The sequence below is a fragment of the Cryptomeria japonica genome, chromosome 2, assembly GCF_030272615.1.
Source record: "Cryptomeria japonica chromosome 2, Sugi_1.0, whole genome shotgun sequence".
Taxonomy (NCBI): domain Eukaryota; kingdom Viridiplantae; phylum Streptophyta; class Pinopsida; order Cupressales; family Cupressaceae; genus Cryptomeria; species Cryptomeria japonica.
Genome location: NC_081406.1, coordinates 13943440 through 13967435, shown reverse-complemented (window position 1 = coordinate 13967435; position 23996 = coordinate 13943440).

Sequence of the window (23996 nt, the reverse complement as noted above, 5' to 3'; positions counted from 1 at the left end):
TCAGTTAGAACACTAATTCGGTTGAGTGTTGACCGCTTCAAAATCACAAACTGGTTGTCTCCATGCGCCTCCTTGTCTCTCTCTGCTACATCTCAAAAATGGTAATAGTGGAATTGACCAAAACCGATTGTCTTAACTGCATATACCGGTTGTCTACATATAGTGGTTTAGACACCTTCACACCGGTTAGACTTACTCTATACATATGATACCGGTTTACAATACAAAGACTTAATATTAGTACCAGTTTGACCTAACTGGTATACAAAGATGACTATGACAATCAAAACATATGGGTGCCATCAATGACAATACATAAAGTCATCAGATACAAAAATCATCGTCATGCCAACATAAACCCTACTCAAGTGTGTTAGAGAGGATTCCTAAATTCCTCAAAATTGATAGTGATAATCAACCCAAGCAATAAATGATATGCTCAAGAGCAGTAGATCATGATAATTCACACTAGGAGATCAAAACTCAAAATGTGAGAATAAATCAATTAATATATCAAACCACCCTAAGCGAGGTACAAGTTGATCACCTATATTAATGATTCCAATCATCCTTCAACATTCAGAGAGCTTTTGTCATAACTTCAATAGTGCTAACACAATATGACTTGTATGAAGATCAAAAGCACTTTCAAATTTTACAGAGCTAGGTCTTCATTCTTGAAAAGTTTTCCCATAGAAGTCAACTCATTAGATGTTTTCAAATGTTAAATTTCATGTTTATATATAAGTTACAAGGCCATTTTTTGATAAAAATCCAATACATAATGATCAATTGTTGAAATCAAAAGCAAGTCAAACGAGGTAAGGCTGACACACACAGTGTCTAGAAATTCTAAGCCAAATAGGCAAGACACTAGCATTGGGCACTAGGGTCCAAGCTTATTTATCTGTTCAAAGTAAAATTTACAAGTGGATGGGCCTAAGATACTGTACATGTTCTCGTCATGTTATTGTCTCAAGAATTTGATGAAAGTTTCGAGCTCAGGGTCATCAATAAAGGCTTATAGGGCTAAGAATAGCACATTCCTTGAGTTGAGGGTTAGATCAAGGTTAGCAATGGTCCTAAAATACACTAGGGGAGTCTACACCAAAGTAACTGCCAAATAGAGCATGAAATCGGGCTTGCATCATTAGGGAGCACAATTTACAACTACAGTACCCTGCAATTTTATCATTCATTGTATGCCACTTTGGATAGGTTTCTAAATATTTGGTTCTAGTGCTTGATTTTAACTTATTTAGCACCCCTTTTGATCCAAATTCCTAAATTTCCTCTCAAACCTAGAATCTAACCCTTATCAATTCTCATTCTTAAGTCAATTTTGTAGCATGGATTTGTCTCTCTTATTCAAATTTTATAAAAATTCCCAAATCCAATTCAACCATCTTCTAGTTCATTGTTTTTGTCATTTGTCATGCCAAAGCTTTAAATTGATTGTCTCAATCAAGTATAGAAGGACATCACCTCTAAATTGCTTCACATGTAGTTAATCCTTAATCCAACCATCATCAAGACAACCCCACAATGTCTATTTGCCACAAAGAATTGCTCAAATAAATTGTCATTTAACTTTGAATATCAGTTATTACATCAACATGTGGAAAAACACTAACCATTACACAAAAATACTCTAGCACCCATTGCATTGCAATCTATTTTCATAAATTCATAATTCTTAATCATCTAACATTATTATAGCCACATCAATATCACTCACATTCATTGTTAATTATTGTCTTCCAACTCTTTCCAAATAATATATTTGGATTCAAGGAACTTATCATAAGGAGAATATCTTTACTAAGCAAGTTCCCAAAGGTGTTCATCAATATCACAAATCCTTATTATAGATCTAGACATCAAAGTAATGATGAATACTGAGAGGGGAGGGGTGAATCAATATTCCCTTGAACTTATTAAAAATTCTAACTAAGCAATCACATAACATAATTTAAATGCAGTAAATTAAATAGACACATAACAACAGATTTTATATGTGGAAAACTCAATATGGGAAAAATCACAGAAAGATAGTTCTCTCAGGAATGATGTAATATGTAACTGGTTACATAGTACAAGAGGTGGCACACTGCCGGTTTGGACTCATTGTCAGAATACAAAAATGTCTTACAATCGGATAATGGAATATACAAAATTTGAACTGTTATAGTTGCCTCTGTCATATGCATGAGTTACAGTTCCTTTGAAGTACACAAGTTGTCTCATACATTCACTATACTTGATTCACACACCAAAATATACATCCATAGTCTTTTCACATATATAGTACAAATTAGTTATTTTCCAACAAACATATGTCTAATATGAAACACAGATGACAATATATATTCACATCTATCTTATCGTCAAGTCATCTCAACCAAAGGGGGTGATACCGAACTTTCCACATGCTACAGTAATCAAAATATCTTCACGCAGTGTCGACTTCCATCTTTAATTCTTAAACGCCTTGTAGAACACGCTTCCAAAATATTTAGATAGGACCAGATCTTAAAACATCTTGATATATCTTCTTTCATCACATTTGGATAATACTGGACTATAAAAAAAAACTTCCAGTAAAGGTGAATACTGGACCTCGAAGCTATGCATGCATACATTGCATAATAAAGAGATATGAAATAAACTTCTGAACTAAACTACATACATACATGTCGGATCAAACATTACATCCATGACATCAATGACAACAATGATAATAGGCCAATAATCTCCCCCTTTGTCATTGATGGCAATATAAAGTTATACAGTGTAAGTTTGCTGAAATAATAACAAAAATACCAATTGTCTGAAAGTTTTGCATGAAATAACATAAAGGATAATCAACACCTACTACTACTCCTCCTTTGACAAGAATGAAAAAGGGTCAAAAAGAGTTAGAAACAATGCAAAAATAAATAAAACTGAAGCTCCCCCTATAGGGGACAATCACTGTCAACCAAATGACTACTTAAGATTCTAAGCATGAGTGGTCCAAGCATCCTTATGCTTATCCTAGTGAGAAATTTCTTCTGCCAAAAACTCAATGTACACCAACAAGGATGCATGCATCTTCTCTTCCTCTTGAATAGAACCGAGAACAAAGTATGTGAACTGGGTGGCTCAAGAGAGGGCTCTGTTCATAAAGGAAACACTTTCATTTCTCAAGTCTCTCAACTTACCTAAGGGAAGAAAGATATTATCCCTTTGCTACTGCAATTCATAGTATCTTTAATGGAGTTCCTCAATCTTTGACCTTTCAGAGACAAATAAGTCCTTAGACAATTTGACATTAGTTTGTGCTTATCGGATCTTATCTTCAACAATGTTCATTTCATCTTTGATGCTCTTAATGGCATCCAGCCATTGAAGACTAAAAGAAAATAGTATGTCACTACTTTATAAATATGATTAGCCTTAGGAGATAAGTTGTGAAAGATGGAGATGTGTCGATTCACATTTAGCTTTGAATTCTTGCAAGATTTTTTCTCTATCATCAACTTTATCCTTTTCATACTTATCTCTTATATTCTTCATGTGATTACTCAAATAACTAATTAACATTTTGCATTTGTCTGTATTGGAAGTGTCTGAATTTATTTGACACTTAGGCATTGCAGCATGGACCGCTGCAAATAAATCTTCAACAATCTTGTCCTTCTTTTGAAAATCTTGCCTAACAGACAAAATAAATGCTTCCCCAATATCAAGCTTTTGAATCGGATCAACATTAGAAAAGTCAATTGATTGCATGGATGAAGTGATAGGTGGAAGAATTAAAGGAGAATAAAATATTTTCTTCCAAACATCTTTAGATGAACCAGAACCAACACCAATTATAGATACCTGCAAGTTGAATTCTTTTGTCATATTATCTGCTTTATCTTATAATGGAATATTGGATTCAAGTTCATTATTTTTCAGGCTTATCAGACACTTGATTATCAATAGAACCTTCAATCTCTTTGCCTTTGTTGAACTCAAGGTTATCCGAAGGAACCTTTGAGATTCTGAGAATGTCCATACCACTGACCAAAACATTATCCATAGAATTGTCCATGGCAAACACATCATCAACTAGGTTATTAACAAGGTTATTAGAGGGATTAACTTTAGGGGTATTAGCAGACTCGACTGGCACATATTCAAGCATACTGATAGAGATACAAGAATCAACAAAAGGGATTAGACTAAGGTTTTTAGCAACTAATATTACAGTCTCTATGATCTCATTTTTAAGTTTTTCTTTGGCATTGGGTTCACCAATAATAAGACTACATAGGCTTTTCTTAGTTCTCAATTCAATCTTGCATGCCTCAATAAGTGTATCCTTATTATCATGAGAAAGAGTGAAACCAACCATCTCAAATACATGATCCTTAATGAGTTTTTCCTCTTCCCTAGCTATTTGACTGATCCTCATCAACTCATTATACAATTAATTTGGAATATTATTTCTAAATTGATCAACTATGACATCATACTTGACACAATAAATCAAAAAAGCTTTAATGACACTATTTTGATCCTCAACACTAGCCTTGGAATAAAGACCACCTACCCCTTTTGGGTTTGTATCTTGTGCGAGGGATTCACATAGGCTTTCTGCATTAAGCAACTTCTTGACTTTCTCTCCTTTGGATTTTTGGACATGTATTCGGTATTGTTTCGTATCCTCCTCTTCTTCAGATTCTAGAATGATGGTTATCCTTTTGATCTTAATTTTCTTCTTCAAAGAACTCAACAAGGGAAGCTCCTTCTAAACAACATTAGATACTTCAGATGCACAAAGCCTTCCAGAACATCTAACTTTAGTAATTTCCTTCTCAGTTAGCTTTGCTTTGTCCATGGATTCTTGAATTACCTTTTTCACTGCCTTTTCATGATCCTTCTTGGAATGCTCTAGACAAACCTACAAAGATTTTTCATCTCTAGTCCCAAATCGTTCTTAAGACTCATCAACCAAACTTTCTAGAAGAACTTTGACTGCATTTTCAAGTATTCCAGGAGTCCCCTCATATCTGAATGGAGGGACCCAAACTTTTCTAGGCACCACCGCTTCCATACAACATTTGTCAATCATGAGTACAAATGTAATATCATTCTTGTATTTAATAATGATTTCCTTTGCGATCTTGTCCCTACTCTGCATATTCATCTGGAAAATGGTGAAGAAGGCTGCAAACTCTTCATCTCTTGCTTTGTCACTAATAAATCCTCGAAGCTTGTTTGCAATTTGATGGACTATCGGAGTGTCTAGAGACTAGAGAACCCTACCACGACTAGGTAATTCCTGCAAGAAATAGAATAAAATGTACAGGGCTAGGGTTCCAAACTTGAAAGAGTGTTTCTTCTTCCAACATTTGACACAATTCTCCATAAATTGTTGATGCAGAATTTCATAGAGGTCAAAATTCTTTTTTAGCTCCGCCATCTCATATGCCATGTGAACTGCCATGGCTGAAATAGGGTTTTCCCAGTTTGTGAAATATATTTTATTTCCAACCATCATCAATAGATATTTAACTGTCAGATTCCAAACACTGTCAATTGCCAAAGAGTGTTTACCAAAAGTCGCATCGGTTAAGTCCATGACAATCTTGTTCTTGGTAGATTCTGATTTGAGAATCTCACCGGAGTCACTCGGACCAGTTAATGTCTTTCATTACATCCTTGGTTATAAGGTGATTTTGGTCTAACCAGAGAAATCCGTCATGAAACCTTCTCATGGCTAGCTTAACCCACTTTTAGTCATAGCAAAAATTGGGAAAATTAATCCATGTATTCATTCTTCTTGACTAAGTTATCAAATTCAGGCTTTACCTAGTTGTGCTCATTAATCATCTTCTCAATCCACATATCTAGCATCTTTATGTGATGACCAAATTCTTCTAGCTTGACATGGACATATGAATTAACATCTTCTACTAGAACGACCGCGATGGGTATGTTTGAGAAGGCTCCAATTGGATTTGTCTCTATTGCTTTGTATGACATCTTCATGAATACATGTTAGAGCTCAAAGAAAACATCAACTACAATAGGAGTGGCCATGCTATTTGACTCTGCAAGATGCAAACCCTAATTAAACTTTGTCAGAGAAACCCTAAGCTCACTAATCACCTTGACTGCCTTCAATACTCTTAATTGCTTCTTTAATTCAAGGTGAAGTGAAATCTATCGAAGCATTGTCTTTATATTCTCATATGTAGCTCTTCGTATTAAATGTGCATGAGCTATCTTCCACATTTTTTATTTTCATAACAACCTACTAGATCCTAGGATGAGTCATGAAATTGATAACCAGACTTCTACTTTGTCGGTATTATGACCTCATATTACTTTGGCAGGGGATAAGGATATGCTTTCAGATTACTCCCCCTGAGCCAAGGTTGCAGACTTTCTAATTTTCGATGAGGTGCCTGCAATGGAGCTAGGTATTGATGCATATGTTGTCTCCTTCTTTCTCTAGATCTTTTTCATTTCGTCTTTTACATCCCCCACATTAATCTTCTTTACCAGATTGACTGGATTTTGAATCGCATTTCTTTTACACTATCTTGCCATATTTCCAGATTTGTTGCAGTTGTAACACTTGATGCTTGCCAAATTTTGTCTTGACCTACATTGGTTAGCTTTGTGTCCAATAATGTTGCATGTATAACATCTTCCTCTAAAGTAATTAAATCTATTCTAATTTATAATTGTATTCCTACATTGATTAGCTTTATGACCATATTTATTGCATGTGTAACATCTACCGAAGAATGGATTAGAAGATTGATTTATACTACTTCTACATTCTACTACCTTGTGTCCTAATCTATTACATTTGTAACAAGAACCATTAAAGGAGGTGTTTTTCATAATTACCTGCTACTTGACTAGAGACTTACCTTTTTCTTCCTTGGTGGCTGCTACTTTTACTGGAGCTGAATCTTCTTTGGGTTGTGAACATCCACCAAATTCATCCTTTGCTTCCTTCTTGGTTTCTAAAACTTAATTTTTATTTGTCATTATGTCAGGTTTATCGGATTCTATCTTGCTCTTTTGTTTCTTCATTTTCTCTGGATCTACCTTTAGAGATGTTACTTATTGCTTTAGTTTCTCACATTCTTCTGATTTGCATTTCATCATTTTGTTCAGTTGTTCCTTGGTCTTCTCATTGTCCTCATTATTTATTTTTAGGTCTACAATAGTGTTATTTGCTTGTTTGAGCTCCTCGCTAACCTCTTTATGCCTTATTTTAAACTTTCAGATCTGCTCTCTTAGCTTCTTGATGCATTCATTAGCTAGTTGGACATTTTCCTTTAGATCTTTTTTTTCAGATTCTACCGCTTCAAGATCTTCAAAGAGCATTTATCAAATCTTCATTTAGATCCATAAGTTCAATTTTCTAGATCTCCAAGTGGTTAAACTAATCTAAAGGACTTGGCTCTGATACCAAATGATGAATATCCAGAATACTGAGAGGGGAAGGGTGAATCAATATTCCCTTGAACTTTATTAAAACTTTGAAGTAACTAATCACATGGCATAATTTAAATGAGGCAAATGAAATAGACACATAACACTAGATTTTATACGTGGAAAACCCAATATGGGAAAAACCACGAAGAGATAGTTCTCGCAAGAATGATGTAATATTTAACCGGTTACACAGTACAAGGGGTGGCTCACTGCCGGTTTGGACTCACTGTCTGGATACAAAAATGGCTTACAGTCAGATAATGGAATATACAAAATTTGAATTGTTAGAGTTGCATCTATCATATGCATGATTTATAGTTCCTTTCAAGTACATAAGATGTCTCATACATTGACTATACTTGATTCACACACCAAAATATACATCCACAGTCTTTTCACATAGGGTGAACCCCCAATAGTGGGTTACACTTTTTAGCCAACTTTGACACTGCAATATTCATTTTGAGAAGAAACTTCATATTCATACACCTATCACTGCTAAACCATAAGGAATTTGTAGATGATGTGAACTAGTGATTTTGAAATTTTTTGTGTAGATTCTAAATTTTCTTTTTGAATTTTTTTGGAATAAATTTGTTTCCATTTTTCTATCCCCCATGAAAACTAGTTGTTTTACTAAAAACAACATTTTTAAAGAGTGATACTCATTTGGTATGGTTTAACTTTTTTTTGTAAAATAGATATGAATGTGATTCTTTCGAATTTAGTTTCGTAACATCCACATCTAATGCTTGCAATTGGTTTCATAACATTATCATCAATATTTCATATTTTATTAAGTTTTGAAGTCGAGTTAACTATAATTTTGACATATGTTCATTTGGTAGCTCGTAATTTGTTGTGTATGTATCGATTTATTTATTTATTTTTGTTGGAAAGAGGACTTCAATATGTATTGCATAGATATTTTTCAAATTTTTTTTTCACTTGTTTACTATTTTTCCATAAGCATTGAACACAAGAGTTGATGTTTGCTTATAAACCTATTTTTAGTAAATCTAAAAAATATCATAATAAATTCAATGTATATTAAAATAATAATCATTGGAAAGCTTGTTTCAAGTACTACTATCATGCATTTGGGTTTATCAAGATTGTTCCATTTGAACCCCCAATTTGAGCTTTAAAGGGTAGAAATTTGCAAAAACCAAGAGAGTTTGGGGGGAGATCTCTAGCAAGAAGGTTCGATAGAACATATGTTACGTCGACAAGGGTTCAATAGAACCCCCTAGGGTTCGATCAAAACCATGTTCTATCGAACATAGTCAGCATAATTTTTTAACGACCATGTTCTTTTAAAAAAAAGAAGCCATTAAAAAAAAGGGTTTGATCAAACCCCTTTTTTAATTATTTTATATTCAATCGAATGTATTTAAAATAAAATGTTCGATTGAATGGTTTTTTTGTTCCAATCGAATATGGCATTCAATTGAAAGTGGTAAAAATTATGCTTTGGACAGATGAGTGCAATTTCTTCATCAAAAAAATGTAACCCACGATTGTGGGTTCACCCCATATATAGTACAGAATAGTTGTTTCCACAACCATATATCTAATATGCAACACAGATGGCAATATATATCCACATCTATCTGACCGTCAACTCAACCGGATGGGGGTGATACCGAACTTTGCACATGCTACAGTAATCAAAATATCTTCACGCAGTGTTGACTTCCATCTTGAATCCTTAAACGCCCTGTAGAACATGCTTCCAAAATATCCAAATAGGAGCATATCTTAAAACATCTTGAGATATCTACTTTCATCGCATCTGGAGAAGACCAAACTCAAAAAAAGCAACTTTCAATAAAGGTGAATACTGAACCTCGAAGTTGTGCATACATACATTGCATAATAAAGAGATATCAAGCAAACTTCTGAATTGAACTACATACATACATGTCGGATCAAAGATGACATCAATGACAACAATGACAATAGGCCAACAAGTAAATCTCTTCTTATAGGTACATATGTTCTATAGACCACACATTTATTTACGAACTTTAAAAAGACCATCTTTGTGAGCACAAAATTGACCTAAATTTTTTAATAATTTTAAAGTCATATAATTCAAAGCTTTGGGTAAAAAATTTGAAAGCTAAATATTTGGACACTAATGTTAATGATAGGATTCTCACAATTCACAATCATCCGAAGGGATCTACGATTTGGAACTTCATTGTCTCTTGTAAATTGGTAATCATAGATCACATCACTTGGCAAGTTGGTAATGTTCTATCGAAAAAAAATTGGGACAACTCTTGGGAGGGTAATTTAGTGTTGTGAGGATAGAGGGTTTGATGATCTAAAATTATATTTATGCCAAATATGGGGGTAGAACTAGAGATTATATGGAACTGAGAAGAAGAGAAGAAGGGGTAGAGTGGGTCTAGAAATCATTGGAAAATGAGGAACTGACTGATGCGCGGAAGAATAGGCTATCTAGAATTTTCAAACAAAGGAAGGTATTGCTTACTAGCACAGAGGATAAGGTAGTGTGGTGTGGAGCCACAAATGGAAAGTATTTGTTGAGGCTTGGGTATCAATTGTTAGATAAAAGAGAGGGGGAAGAAGGATGGCACTCTCGATTATGTTGGGGAAAGGACTGTCTCCCAAAAATGGGGGCCTTTGCATGGTTGGCCATTAAAGGCAAAATTTTAACAAGAGAAAGAAGGAAAAGACTTGTCTTTATGGGACCTTCAAAATGTGTGATGTGTAAGAAGGAGGAGGAGATAGTTGATCATTTGTTATTACATTGTGAGGCAGCTACAAAATGTTGGAGGATGGTCATGCAAAAGTTGGAATGACAAGGACCACTTCCAAAAACTTTAAAACAATTATTTCTTGGATGGCCAGAAGGGGGAACTAAGTCAACCTTTTCATGTATATGGATGATTTGCCCATCTATACTTATTTGGGAAATATGGAAGGAGAGGAATAGATGTATTTTTTAGGAGAAAAAGTAGTCCATTGAAAGGGTGTGTCATAGGATAAATCACTTGATTGAGGAAACGGTTGGAGAAGTGGCTTCCCAGTTTTACAAATCTCATCTCCTTTTCACAAGAGAGGATAAAAATATTCAAATGTAATGGCCAAGTATTAAACTCTAGCCTGTTAATGGGTATGGTCGGGTGAATCCAAAATCTTACTCCAAAGGAGGTAACTTAGCTAAAACTAGTAGAGGGATGGTTCAAAATCAATTTTGATGGAGCATCCAAACATGATTCAAGCCCTTTGGGTGTGGGTTTTGTGGTGTGGGATTGGCAAGGGAATATTCTTGCTATGGGGGCTAAGTTGCTAGATGATAGGACAAATGTCGTTGTTGAATCAATGGTTGCCACGCCAAATTTGGAAGATGATTGGGCCTTTTGAAGATTCACTTGGAAGGAGGTTCTTTAATCATTATCAATATGTTGAAGCAGCTGAAGTGCAAGCATGTCATTTGCAAAGTACATTCATGCGATCATGCAAGAATTGACAACTTTTAAAAGTTACCAAATCACTCATACACGACAAGTGGATAATGAGGTGGCATACATGTTATCAAAATGAGCTTTAACTATTAATGATTTTGGAGCAATGTGAATTGAATATTTCCATAATATTTCTTTTGATCCCTAACGTCCTTGACACGATGTCACACGATTGGAACATTTATTAGAGTTTATGGGAAGGTGGTTGACGGGACAAGGGTGTTTTGGTGGTTTTAAAAGGTGGCAAAGGGTAGTTTTTGGATGTAGACAAATGTGATGGGAGCTCTATAGAGAAAGGGTGATAGAGGCAAATTTCAAGTTGGTAGCATCTTGGCAACAAGCAGCTTTCTTGGGGTTAGTCTCTACGAAGAGGCTTAAAAGTATATTCAAATTTGGTGATGTAGAATTTGTGCAAGTAATGGAATCGTTGTAGGGAGAGATTTTTTTGTAGATCAGACATTGATACTAGAGCAACATGGATATTGTTGCCATGGTGGTAGCGTGGGGTTTGGACATAGGAGGAGTAGAGACAATTAAATGGATCATGTAGACAATTGTGGAGGAGGATTCAACCTATGGGATGAAATTTGTGTTTGAATGGGCCATTCCTAGAGCAGGCTTTGGTATTAGAGAGGGCATCGATTGTTTGAATGTTGAGGAGGTGTATGAGTTAATTCCTTTCATCCGCTAGCTGATTGGGAGCAACCGTGAGGAGAGACAAGTTGAGGCCTTAATTGGGTGGGAGTCCTTGAAGGCGTATCTCCACCATAAAGAGGTTGAGGCACACAATGTTGTGCAGCCATCGATATGGGTACCAAAGGAAAAGGATGCGGTTTGGGAGGAAGGAGACGAAGGTGACAACCAAGAAAATGCAAGAAAAAGTGGATGAAGTGGGTAAAGATTGAGGAATGTCTCTTTGTTTTTACCCTTGTTGAAAATTGTAAAGCGGAAAAATCGAACCCAAGTCGTTCTCCCCTCCCCAACTCCAAGGAGAGAGAAGGGAGATTCACTAGGGTTGATGGTTTTCACTTAGGAGGGACTTTACATTCAAAAGAGGGGTTGAAACCCACAACATCCAATCCCACGCAATGCAAGATTGGATTCTATATGAGTTTCAAGGGTTGTGATAGCAAGGATACCCTCTTTTGTAAAGAAATGTAGATAGAAAGATTGAACTAGGAATGCATGTAAAGTGGGAAATATTCGCTTATAAATAGAGATAGGGATATGATATGAAGCTGGGGACCTGGAATTAGCAGTAAAATGTCGAGACGGTGCTGTCCTGCAAATTTGAGCAAAATTTGACGGGACAATGGCGCCCGGCGTGCACACGGTCCTCCGAAAAATCCGCGAAACGAAGGGGGATCTGTTCGTCTCTGCACAAGGATTCCAGATCTTTAATTTCAGCCGCGTACCTGCAACCTACACACATAAAAGCGAAGACGATTGGGGGGTTAGGGATTAGGGGTTTGCCCTTAGGTCAAACCCCGATTTTGGAATTAACCAAGAAATGAGAAATGTTGTAAATGTAAATGACTGTAATGTAAAACAAGTACTAGTACCTTGTTGTAAGGATGTTTGTATCCTTATATGCGAAGGTATAGATGTTGTTGTTTGTTGTATGTTGTATGTTGTAGCATGTGATCTCCTCTTCAATGGTTGAATCCTTGTCTTGAATGCAACACCTAGCCTTGAATGGAGACTTAGAATGATCAATTGTTTGAAGGAATGTTTGAATGCTTGAATGCTTGAATGCTTGAATGTTTGAGTATCGTTTCCACCTTTTTCGCCTCTCTCCCAAATGAGAGAGGAAAATGTAGTTTATATACTTTCCAATTAGGGTTGATAGACTGATTTTCCCGACCTTAGGCCGACCAGGAAATGTTATTTTCCAATTTGCAAACAAAAAGGCCTGAAGTCCCATAGGAGACCGGGCCCAAAATAGGGCCAGGGACCAGGGCGCTGGGCGCCCTCGTCCTAAAGGACCAGGGCACTGGGCGCTCTGGTCCCACCTCCCGGGACAGCAGGGTGCAAGGAGGATCAGGCCAGGGTGCTAAAAAATGCAGTTTTTGATGTTGTGGACAAGTTTCGAGGTCTCCATTCAGGTTCAGTGTTGCGTCGCCATCGTGAAGACCCAAATGCGGTTGAAATTGCAAGTGTCGCAATTTTAGGACGCTACATTTAGCCCCCACTTTAGCGGGAGTATAAGCGTACGCTCATACTTCCGGTAAAGTACAAGGAAACAATATTGAAAAACTTTCACCACGTCAAGGAGGCAAGATACGCCCAGCCCCCAGTGGACTAAGGATCTTACGACTTCGATTAACAAAGTAAAAGGGAAGATCACGAGGGAGAACCATGACTGTCAGTAGTAAGGTTCCCTCACTATGAGTCATGCAAGAAAGATATCAAAAATCTTCAAGGCAAAATTTGTCAAGAAATTTTCAAGTATCTTGAAAAGATATGAACGGGATGTATGCCCCCCTACGTTAAAGCGATCGCACACGCCTTACTGGGGGTGATTGCTTTAAGGTAGTGATACATATAAGAAATGAGAAAGGAAAGGAGCACGTTATCGTAAGGATTTAGCCCCCAAGTGTGAGATAAGCCCAAGGATAATAGACACAAAACATAAAGCACAAGGTGACTTCGCTTTCCTCGGGGTCAGTATGCTGTATGATTATTCATGTATATCATATGTATGTATGCATAATTGTTCTTCATTCCCCAATCAAGGAAGGTCACCTAGAAGAAGGGAACACATGTGTCTTTTGAGTCAACATGAGAGAGATCGAGAGATCTCAATGTTTTGCATCGTCCTCAAGTAGACAACACTAAGGACAACAAACAGAAGAATGAGAGTAACATATAGAAGAAGTAACAAAAGAAATAGAGGAGGAGAGAATCTGCTATGCTAATGAAACTAGTCTAGCACGTCATCTACCCCCCGATCTTGCTGATCAATGTTTCGGGAAGGTAGGGAACACGCTAGAGGAGGAACATCCAACACAGCAGATGGAGCTATCACAAGATCCAAACAAGGGCTATGTTCATGTTCCGAGCCACGTTGTTCTTGTCTAGGAGCTAGGATAAGTGTTTTAGAAAATTCATTAGATAGATAATTATCAACATCAACATGTTCATATTCACTATCAGAATGTAAAGAAGTAACATTTTCATCATGAATAACATTTTCATCTATATCATCATCAAGATTTATAAAAATAGGATCTTTAACTCGCACAGGATCAAGACCATCATGCATCTTATGTTTAGGAGATTTCGGCTCAATCGTCGGCTAAGGAGAAAATGGAATAATGCTTGTTGAAGGTGTTTTTGGGGATTGCAAAGTTTGAGAGGCAGCTGCCTGAGCTCTAAGACGACGCTTTCGTCGGTGTTCACGTGCAGAACGATTTCGTCTAGTCTTAGTAGGAAGTTGAGAAGATTGAGGAGGAGGAATGTTCTCATCCTTATCACTTGGGTGTTTAGGTTGTGGTCTCTTAGGTTGAAAAATAGGAGAAGAGGAAGGTCTCTTCTCTCCATAAGAGGAAGGAGGAGGAACTGCTCCATATAAGGGAGGAATATTTGGTTTAGGAAGGAGACCAAGTCCATCATGACGAGGAGGGATAGGTCTACTTTTAGGAAGTTTATTAGATATAGGCATAGTCACATCCATAGGAATGGGTGAGGAATCTTCTTGAGGAAAGACATTAGTTTTATCTTTCAAAGGAAGAACTTCCTTCTCAAGAATGATAGGAATATCAAGTTTGGGTGTTCTAGGTTCACTTAGAGAAAGGATCATATCTTTTTTCCACTTTTGATAAGATTTGAAAAGATGATCACTTCACGGAGGAAGAGATTGGAATTGTTTAGGCCAAAAGTAATCAATAGGAACGCTAGAAGTTCTTTCAGCTGGTTTAAAGAGACTATGATTGACAGTAACAACTTCACCATTATGGGGAAATTTCAAACACTTGTGAATAGGAGAAGCAATAGCTTTCATGGAAGATAGCCAAGGATAGCCAAGCTTCACACGAAATTGTTCGGAAGATGGAATAATAGCAAAGTTCACATCAAGGGATTTGTTATGAACTTCAATAGGTAATGTAATAGAACCAATTGCAGGAGAAGAAAATGCATCAAATAATTTCACAACCACATCTGTTTCATCATAGATTACTTGATTCAATTGCAAAGTAAAAAGAAATTCTTCAGTAATGATATTAACCATACAAGAAGGATCAATAAGCACTCCACGGCAAGGTGTATTTTTGACTTTTGCAACTATATATAAAGGACCATCAGGTGCCCTGATAGTTTCACTAGAATCAAAGGTGACGGAAAGTTCTTTAGGGATTTTCTGCTGCTCTACAAAGTTAATCACATTCGGAGTCATAGACACGAGATCATCAGGTGAGACAGAGGAATCAGTAGTATCAATCGCATTAGAGGTATGAGAAGGCAATGGATCAGTGAAAATCTGAAGATTTTGGTTAGGAGGAGCTACAGATGTATTGCCTTTATCATTCACTCCAGAAACAGAGATAGTATTATTATCAATCAAATCTTGAATTTTACCCTTTAAAGCAAAACATTTTTCAGTATCATGCCTAGGTTGACGATGAAATTGACAAAAAGATTTGTTATCAAAATAAGGTGAAGTAATCTTTGCAGAATCAATTTGCCTTATAGGAGGAAGAGTAAGCACATTTTGTTCCAATAACTTATTCATAATACTATGCAATGATTCATTCAAAGGAGTAAACTTTCTTTCTTTCTTGAAAAACTTAGAAATAGGAGGCACACCTGATGCTGCATTCACATTGTTGTTGATGATGTTTTCATTGAATTTAATGGACTCTCTGTTCGGTTTAAACTTCCCAAATGGTTGCTGACTACTATCACCCTTATCACTCGGAGCCATAGGATGTGATTGTTCCATTTGACTCACAGTCAGTTGATAATTGTGAAGAGTTGCGCACAACTGTTGGAAAGTAGTAAACTCAGAAAACAGGAGTTTTTCTCTAATGTCTTTTTGTAAATTAGAAATAAAGATTCTTTGAATATCATTGTCAGGCACTGGAAAGGAAATTTAAGCATACAAATGCTTATATCTACCAATGAAATCAGTCACTTTTTCTTTAACACCTTGTTTACAATGCATTAAATCAATCAAAGTAACTTTAGGACTTATATTGTTTTGAAATTGTTGAATGAAAGCATTTGCAAGTTGTTCGAAAGAAGTAATAGAATAGGAAGGCAACGAGCAATACCATTGTAGGGCTTTGTCTCTTAATGTTCTAGTAAACAGTTTTGCAAGCAACCTTTGGTCATAAGCAAAATCAATACATATTGTTTGAAAGGTCTTAACATGTGTTAGAGGATCACCCTTACCATTATAAAGTTCCAAGTGCGGAATTTCAACATGTTTAGGGGGAATAGCTCGAACAATATCAAGAGAAAGTGGGCTCGCAACATCAAATGTGGGCACACTAAACTTAGATTGATTCATAGAGGCAATTTGTTGCTGTAAAGAAGAGACAGTTTGTGCAAGATTGTTAATGGTCGCTTTAGTCGAAGAGTTCATATTAGACGTGTTAGATTGTGATGGAGGTGTTATGTTATTGAAAGAAGGTAGAGAGTAAGGTGGTGGGACACTATGATAGTTAGTCATAGTAGATGATTGGACAGGAGGAACACTACAAGGAGGAATGGAAGGGTTAAATGAATTGCCCCCTTGCGTCATGTTCATTTGTGGAGATATAATAGGAACACTCATTGAAGGAATGAATGAAGAAGTTGGATTGAATGAAGGAAGAGGGTTGATTGAAGAAGAAGGTTTGCCCCCATGATTAGTGATCATAGGAGGAATGTCTTGTATTGAAGTAGTCATTATGTTTGATGTAAAAGTAGGTATACTAGCAATAGGAGTCGTCAAAGGAATAGAATGATTAACTTGAATAGGAGGTTGTGTATAACCTAAGGTTTCGGCACAACTCTTCATAGGCATCACATTTGAATCCACAATGTGTGCAATACCACGCAAAATATCAATTCCATTCTTATCACTTTGAAGCATATGTTTTAGACCCTCAATTAAAGGAAGAGCTTGACTATCAGGGTATTCTTGAGACATCCACTGTCAAAAATCGTCAAATTGGTTATCCAATTTTGAAAGTTGTTCTACAGAAACCTCATGGAGAGCTTCTTCATCATTAAGAGGATTAGAGGAATTACCCATGTCCTTGTTAAAAAGACCATTCAAATTAGGTTCCATCTCCTCAGTAATTAAACCTTGGAAGGACTTAATTCTAAGGCTTCGTCTAACGGGAATAGTGTAAGTAGGGCTTATTGTTGTAAAACTCATGCACTAAAGAGAGAGAGAAGATTTTGAATTTTAGAGGTAGCAAATTTCAGTAAAACCAGCCAATCTTCTAGATTTAAGATGTAAAATGCAATCAGGACAATCTTCCGAAATTTCAGAAAAAATGTCCGGGACCGTGGCGAACGGAGTGCACACGGTCCTCGCAACTTTTTTCGAAATTTGCAGGGATGAAAGTTATGATGATTTTACAGCTAACCTGAAAAAACTGAGTGATTTTACGATCTATAGATAGGCCAAATTAAAGTTGCAATCTCAAAATTGAACCCTACCAAGATTGTCGAAAAATGCAAAATTTGAATTTTGAAAAAGAGAGGGAAACTGAAATTTTGAATTTTATGATTTTAGAGGGAATACCAAAAGCAATGCAAGTTTTGAAATTTGAAAGTTGACTCAATTTCATGCAAAATTCAATTTTGAAAGCGGAAATCAAAGTTGTTGTAATTAGCACTTAATTTCAAAAGTCACAAATTGCAAAAATTTGAATAAATCACTGAAATTTCGATTGAATGATAACACACTTTTCAAATTTAGGACTGTAAGAAACACAATTTTGACACAAATTTCAATTTCAACAATTTTTGAATGATTAGAAGCCTCAATCCAAGCAATCACTAGACCAACTTTGACCGTAATTTTGAAAGTGTTAAAATTGATAAAATCAGCCAAAATTCTGGATTTTAGCAGAAAAATACAGTAAGATCTAGCTCCCAAAATTTCGGAAAAAATGTCGAGGACGATGGCGCTCGGGGTGCACACGGTCCTCGCAACTTTTTTCCAAATTTTCAGGGATGAAAGATATTGTGATTTTATTGCGGAATCCAAAGTTACAGCCGATTTGGAGATGTTTTGATCAGTGAAATTGTCGGACAAAGGTTGAATCAAGAGGGTTTCAAAAATTAGGGTTTTGACACTTAACCACTTAATTTTCAGAATTAAAGCACAAATATGAATTGATAATTTGTAATAGAAGGGCAGATCTGAAACAAGCATTAACAATTAAACATTTCACAAGTTTAATTACTTAAAAAGGAAATTTAGGGTTTTTATGCCATTAACCTCTAAAATTTTGCAAAAGATCAAACATGGAAATGTAATCAAGGAATCCAATTTTCAGATCTAACTATGAATAATCAGAAAGGATGTTCACATCGGGTTCACCAAAATGTAAAGCGGAAAAATCGAACCCAAGTCGTTCTCCCCTCCCCAACTCCAAGGAGAGAGAAGGGAGATTCACTAGGGTTGATGGTTTTCACTTAGGAGGAACTTTACATTCAAAAGAGGGGTTGAAACCCACAAGATCCAATCCCACGCAATGCAAGATTGGATTCTATATGAGTTTCAAGGGTTGTGATAGCAAGGATACCCTCTTTTGTAAAGAAATGTAGATAGAAAGATTGAACTAGGAATGCATGTAAAGTGGGAAATATTCACTTATAAACAGAGATAGGGATATGATATGAAGCTGCGGACCTGGAATTAGCAGTAAAATGTCGAGACGGTGCTATCCTGCAAATTTGAGCAAAAGTTGACGGGAAGATGGCGCCCGACGTGCACACGGTCCTCCGAAAAATCCGCGAAATGAAGGGGGATCTGTTCGTCTCTGCACAAGGATTCCAGATCTTCAATTTCAGCCACGTACCTGCAACCTACACACAGAAAAGTGAAGACGATTGGGGGGTTAGGGATTAGGGGTTTGCCCTTAGGTCAAACCCCGGTTTTGGAATTAACCAAGAAATGAGAAATGTTGTAAATGTAAATGACTGTAATGTAAAACAAGTACTAGTACCTTGTTGTAAGGATGTTTGTATCCTTATATGCGAAGGTATAGATGTTGTTGTTTGTTGTATGTTGTATGTTGTAGCATGTGATCTCCTCTTCAATGGTTGAATCCTTGTCTTGAATGCAACACCTAGCCTTGAATGGAGACTTAGCATGATCAATTGTTTGAAGGAATGTTTGAATGCTTGAATGCTTGAATGCTTGAATGTTTGAGTATCGTTTCCACCTTTTTCGCCTCTCTCCCAAATGAGAGAGGAAAATGTAGTTTATATACTTGCCAATTAGGGTTGATAGACTAATTTTCCCGACCTTAGGTCGACCAGGAAATGTTATTTTCCAATTTGCAAACAAAAAGGCCCGAAGTCCCATAGGAGACCGGGCCCAAAATAGGGCCAGGGACCAGGGCGCTGGGCGCCATGGTCCTGGGGGACCAGGGCGCTGGGCGCCCTAGTCCTGAAGGACCAAGGTGCTGGGCGCTCTGGTCCCACCTCCCGGGACAGCAGGGTGCAAGGAGGATCAGGCCAGGGTGCTGAAAAATGCAATTTTTGATGTTGTGGACAAGTTTCGGGGTCTCCATTCAGGTTTAGTGTTGCGTCGCCATCGTGAAGACCCAAATGCGATCGAAATTGCAAGTGTCGCAATTTTAGGACGCTACAAAAATGTAATTTTTTTTAAATTACAGTCAAAGGATTGTATGTGGGCTTGGGGGGGTTTTGGTTTCTTTGCCTCTATAAACTTATGTAATAGCAAAATGGTGATTTTCGGGCAGGCAAGATAGGGTTTTGAGCGGATAGTCTGGTATAGAGAGTTGAAAATGCTTTTACATTTTGAATGATAAAGCAATGTAAAGGGTAGTTAGCGATGAAACTGGATATTATTTTTTGATTGGCCATACTGGAAGTATACAAGGATTTTAAACTTATTAATATAATTATCTATTACTGACCAAAAAAAAAGATTAATTACAATCACAAGCTATATCTCAATGTGTATGCATTTCTTTCAATTGAAACACTTTTTCATGTCTTTGTCTACATTAACAGAAAATGATAACTACCATGAAAATGTCAAATTAATATAATTTGAAAGGTGGTTCATTAATACATAGACATATCAAGTAGCTTCATTTCAAATGTTGATTTCGATATCATCATCAATATCAATAAATAAATATATCTTTGAAATTACTTCTATATTATAAAACCATCAAAACTTTTTTAAATTGTCATTCCCATAAAATTTCTCCAAACTAATAACACCAACTAAAAGTACTCTCCAATGATCAATATACGTACGTATTTATGATCATATTGACAAAATATTTCACAAAATAACTTAAAAATAGAAATATCTAATAATTAATTTACAAAACTACAAATATTTATAGTTGCAACCCATTTAATAAGACCCTTGCATTGTAGAAACATTCCACATTAATTAAAAAAAAATTAGGCAATAAAATGTAAATGTCCTTAGCTTTTATTTCCGGGGTGTCAAATGCACCAAACTTGTGCTAGCAATATTACAAGGATATTGAGAAGGTTGTTGATGATTATGGACATAACTGATTAAAGATGTTTTACTATCTTGATATTATTATTTTGTCATTGATGTCAAGAAATTGATTTTCTAATTCAGTATGATGTTGCCATATCTTAAGAAATATGATATGAAGATTATAAAGAAGTTGGTAAAGACACAGGAAAGAATATGATGAATAAAGGGATAAGTTATTCAATGGGCAACTCTACCGAGTCAGACAATGATGAGATCTTGATGTTTTAGATTGTTCTAACATCATACATATGTTATAAAATGTAAAGGTTAATACTATACTATGTTATCAAACAAAGAACCTAGTCGGTAAACCCTAAGGAACCTAGTCGGTAAACCCTAAGGTTATCGCAGTTGGTTAATGAAGACAAAATGTCTACCGAGTAAAGTTTAGTATTCACCGAGTTGTAACTGAGCTATAACAGAATGCATTAAATGTTTACATGTGATATTTAATGAAAGATGTTGATGAGCTGGAATGGATCAATGATTGGCAAGTCGTAGAAAAAGTTTGTTAACGAATCTAAGGCAATGGAAAGTCGACAAGAAGATCTACAGCTCAGATTGAACCGCATTACCCTAACACAAGTTCCAAGATGGATGTGCAAGTTCCGAGGCGGGGTAAAATGTTTTCAGATCGAAAGATACAATGAACCTGGACAAGATTGAAGATCTGATGGCTATGATTGATCATGGGAAATGTGATCAAGGAGATTAAGTAGTTCGAAGATTGTTTATAAATAAGGAACTGTTGATAAACAATGTATGCGGGCAAGTGTATGCACAGGGATGCTACATAGTTATTACCGAGCACAGAAGCTTGAAGACCTATTAGAATAACAGAGTATTGATGCCTAGCAGACAGACAAGATTAGTTCTATGTCTAGATTGTATTGAACAAATAGGAATCTGCTTTAGCATTTTAGATGTGAAGTTGCAGATAGATTGTATTACTGTTATTGTGTGAAAGTGACAAGAAATCTCTTAACCAAGTGGACTTAACAGTCTTATATGTAAATCCTCTAACAAGGTGACATTCTGATTGAGTGTTTGAAATCCTTTGACAAGGTCACTTCTAACAAAGTGAAGATCCTAACAGATCTGAGGAAAATCCCTTAACCGGGTCACATCTAGCAATGTGTTTTGTAATCTTTAATAGGATTGGCTTTTAACCGAGCATACTCTAGAAGAGTATATTTCTTAGTGGGTCCGAAATCCCACAGTGGTTTTTCCCTATTTGGGTTTCCACGATAAATCTGGTGTTATGAGGTTTATATTATTCATATGATTTTGAGTTTGCATGTTTGACAGTTTTTTATTATATGACTGATATATGTTACCGAGGTTGAATCTGATGTTTTTATTGATGATTAAGTTTGTATGATTCATCCCCCCCCCACCTCTCATCTTGTTGGCTGTTGGATCTGTACTTATATTAAGTATCAGAACTATCAACTTGTAGAAAAGATAAGAAAAAAGAAAAGAAAGGAGTTGTGGTATTTTGGGTAGGAATTAATTAATTCTTCATCTATAAAATAATCATTTTTTCATTGTTTTTTAATAAAAACATTATATTATATTAAAGCTCGCTCGTTAGGTATAATATAATATGAGCAAACTATTTGCGGTCTATCATTAATACTAATGACAAGTTGGAATTTTCCATTATGAAAATAGTTGAAAAAATTAAATGAAGAATATAAACTTTTATTTTTACTCTTATGCTTATGGTAAAGTTATTATATTTTACATTTTTAAATTTATTTTTATTTAATTAATTTTATGTAATGATTAATAAGTGTTATGATTTATGGTAATAGTATATAATAGTTAATCTTATTTATATGATTTTTAATGGATTAGTCTTGATTTTTAATTAATGTATTTTCATTTAGATATAGATTTATAATTTGTATAATTGATTTGTGGTAATTGTTCAAATTACGAAATAAACTTTAATTTTTCAAAATTTCAAATTCATTTTAAGGAAAAATGTAATCCATCCATCTAGCTATTAAGTGTTGATTCAAAGCATGAAAAAATTCACTTGATCCCCTTAGAGTTGCATTTAAGAACATGTCCTTGTGTATTATATGTCTAATATCTAGAACCAAGAGATCGTATTGAAGAACATCATATCATCACCCTTTAAAGAATGCAACTATTATCAACTCTAGACTCAATTTACATTAAGATTTAGACTTAATTTCATGATATTCAAGATGACATCTTTTCGACCCAAAGGAAAAACAAGAATTTGAACAAAAGGTTTTTAATAAATTGATTAATTGCAAAGGACTTACAAAAAAAGTCAGACCCCACATATGAAAGTTAGGATAACAAATGAAGCAGACACCGGTGAGGAGGGACCTCAAAGAGATCAATCCAGACCGGACAACAAGAGTAACACAACAGAAACACAAAGATATGATGGAGGCAATGCAGAACAAATTGTTTTATTTCATGAAAATTGATTACAACCAACCGGTAACAACCGGGTTACAGCATAACCGGCTCACAGGCCTGGTAGAACATACAAAATAGGTCACAACCGGGACCTTGAATCTTAGGATCTATCTTCTATGCACAGTCTCGCTACTTTATTCTTCGATTGATTACATTCTAATGCGCAATTACAATTATATATATTGATCCCAAGGATCCAGTCAGCCCAAAAAGGATCAAAACTTGAAGATCAAGACCTAACGTGAAATAACAAGGTCAGCCTCTGCCAAGAGATTCCTCCGGAAACTCCAAAGGATGAAACAAAGATCGCGGGAAAAGGTCGACCACACGCCAAGGAACATCAGAATCAACACCCAAGGCTCCGCAAGCTTCATAAGGGGTTTCAGTAGATCACCAAAATAGGTCCAGGCAACCGGTAACAAGTACTGTCAACTGGTAACAGGAAACTGTCAAGGAAACCGATAGTGATATCTTGTCGGAAAATGATCCAAATGCAATGCGGTCTGGAAACAAGAAAGATGATCAAGTCTTCAAGTAGAATCCAACTCCACATGATCCGGTGAGCAAAAACCGGGACACACAGAAAGAAAAGATGAAACTGCAAACATAAAGAGAAACAAAAAGAAAATGTTTTTGGTTGATGCAAGATTGCTATGAACCGGGGATGCTCCTGCATCGGAAAAATTGAAACAAAATATCTTTTTTTAGAATTTAATATTTTTTCAAGAGGAATCTAAAATTTCAATAATATTTAAATCATTTTTGTCCATCAAAGATAGTTTTGAGCCTACAACACAAGTTCCCTTTAAGATGCGATCATT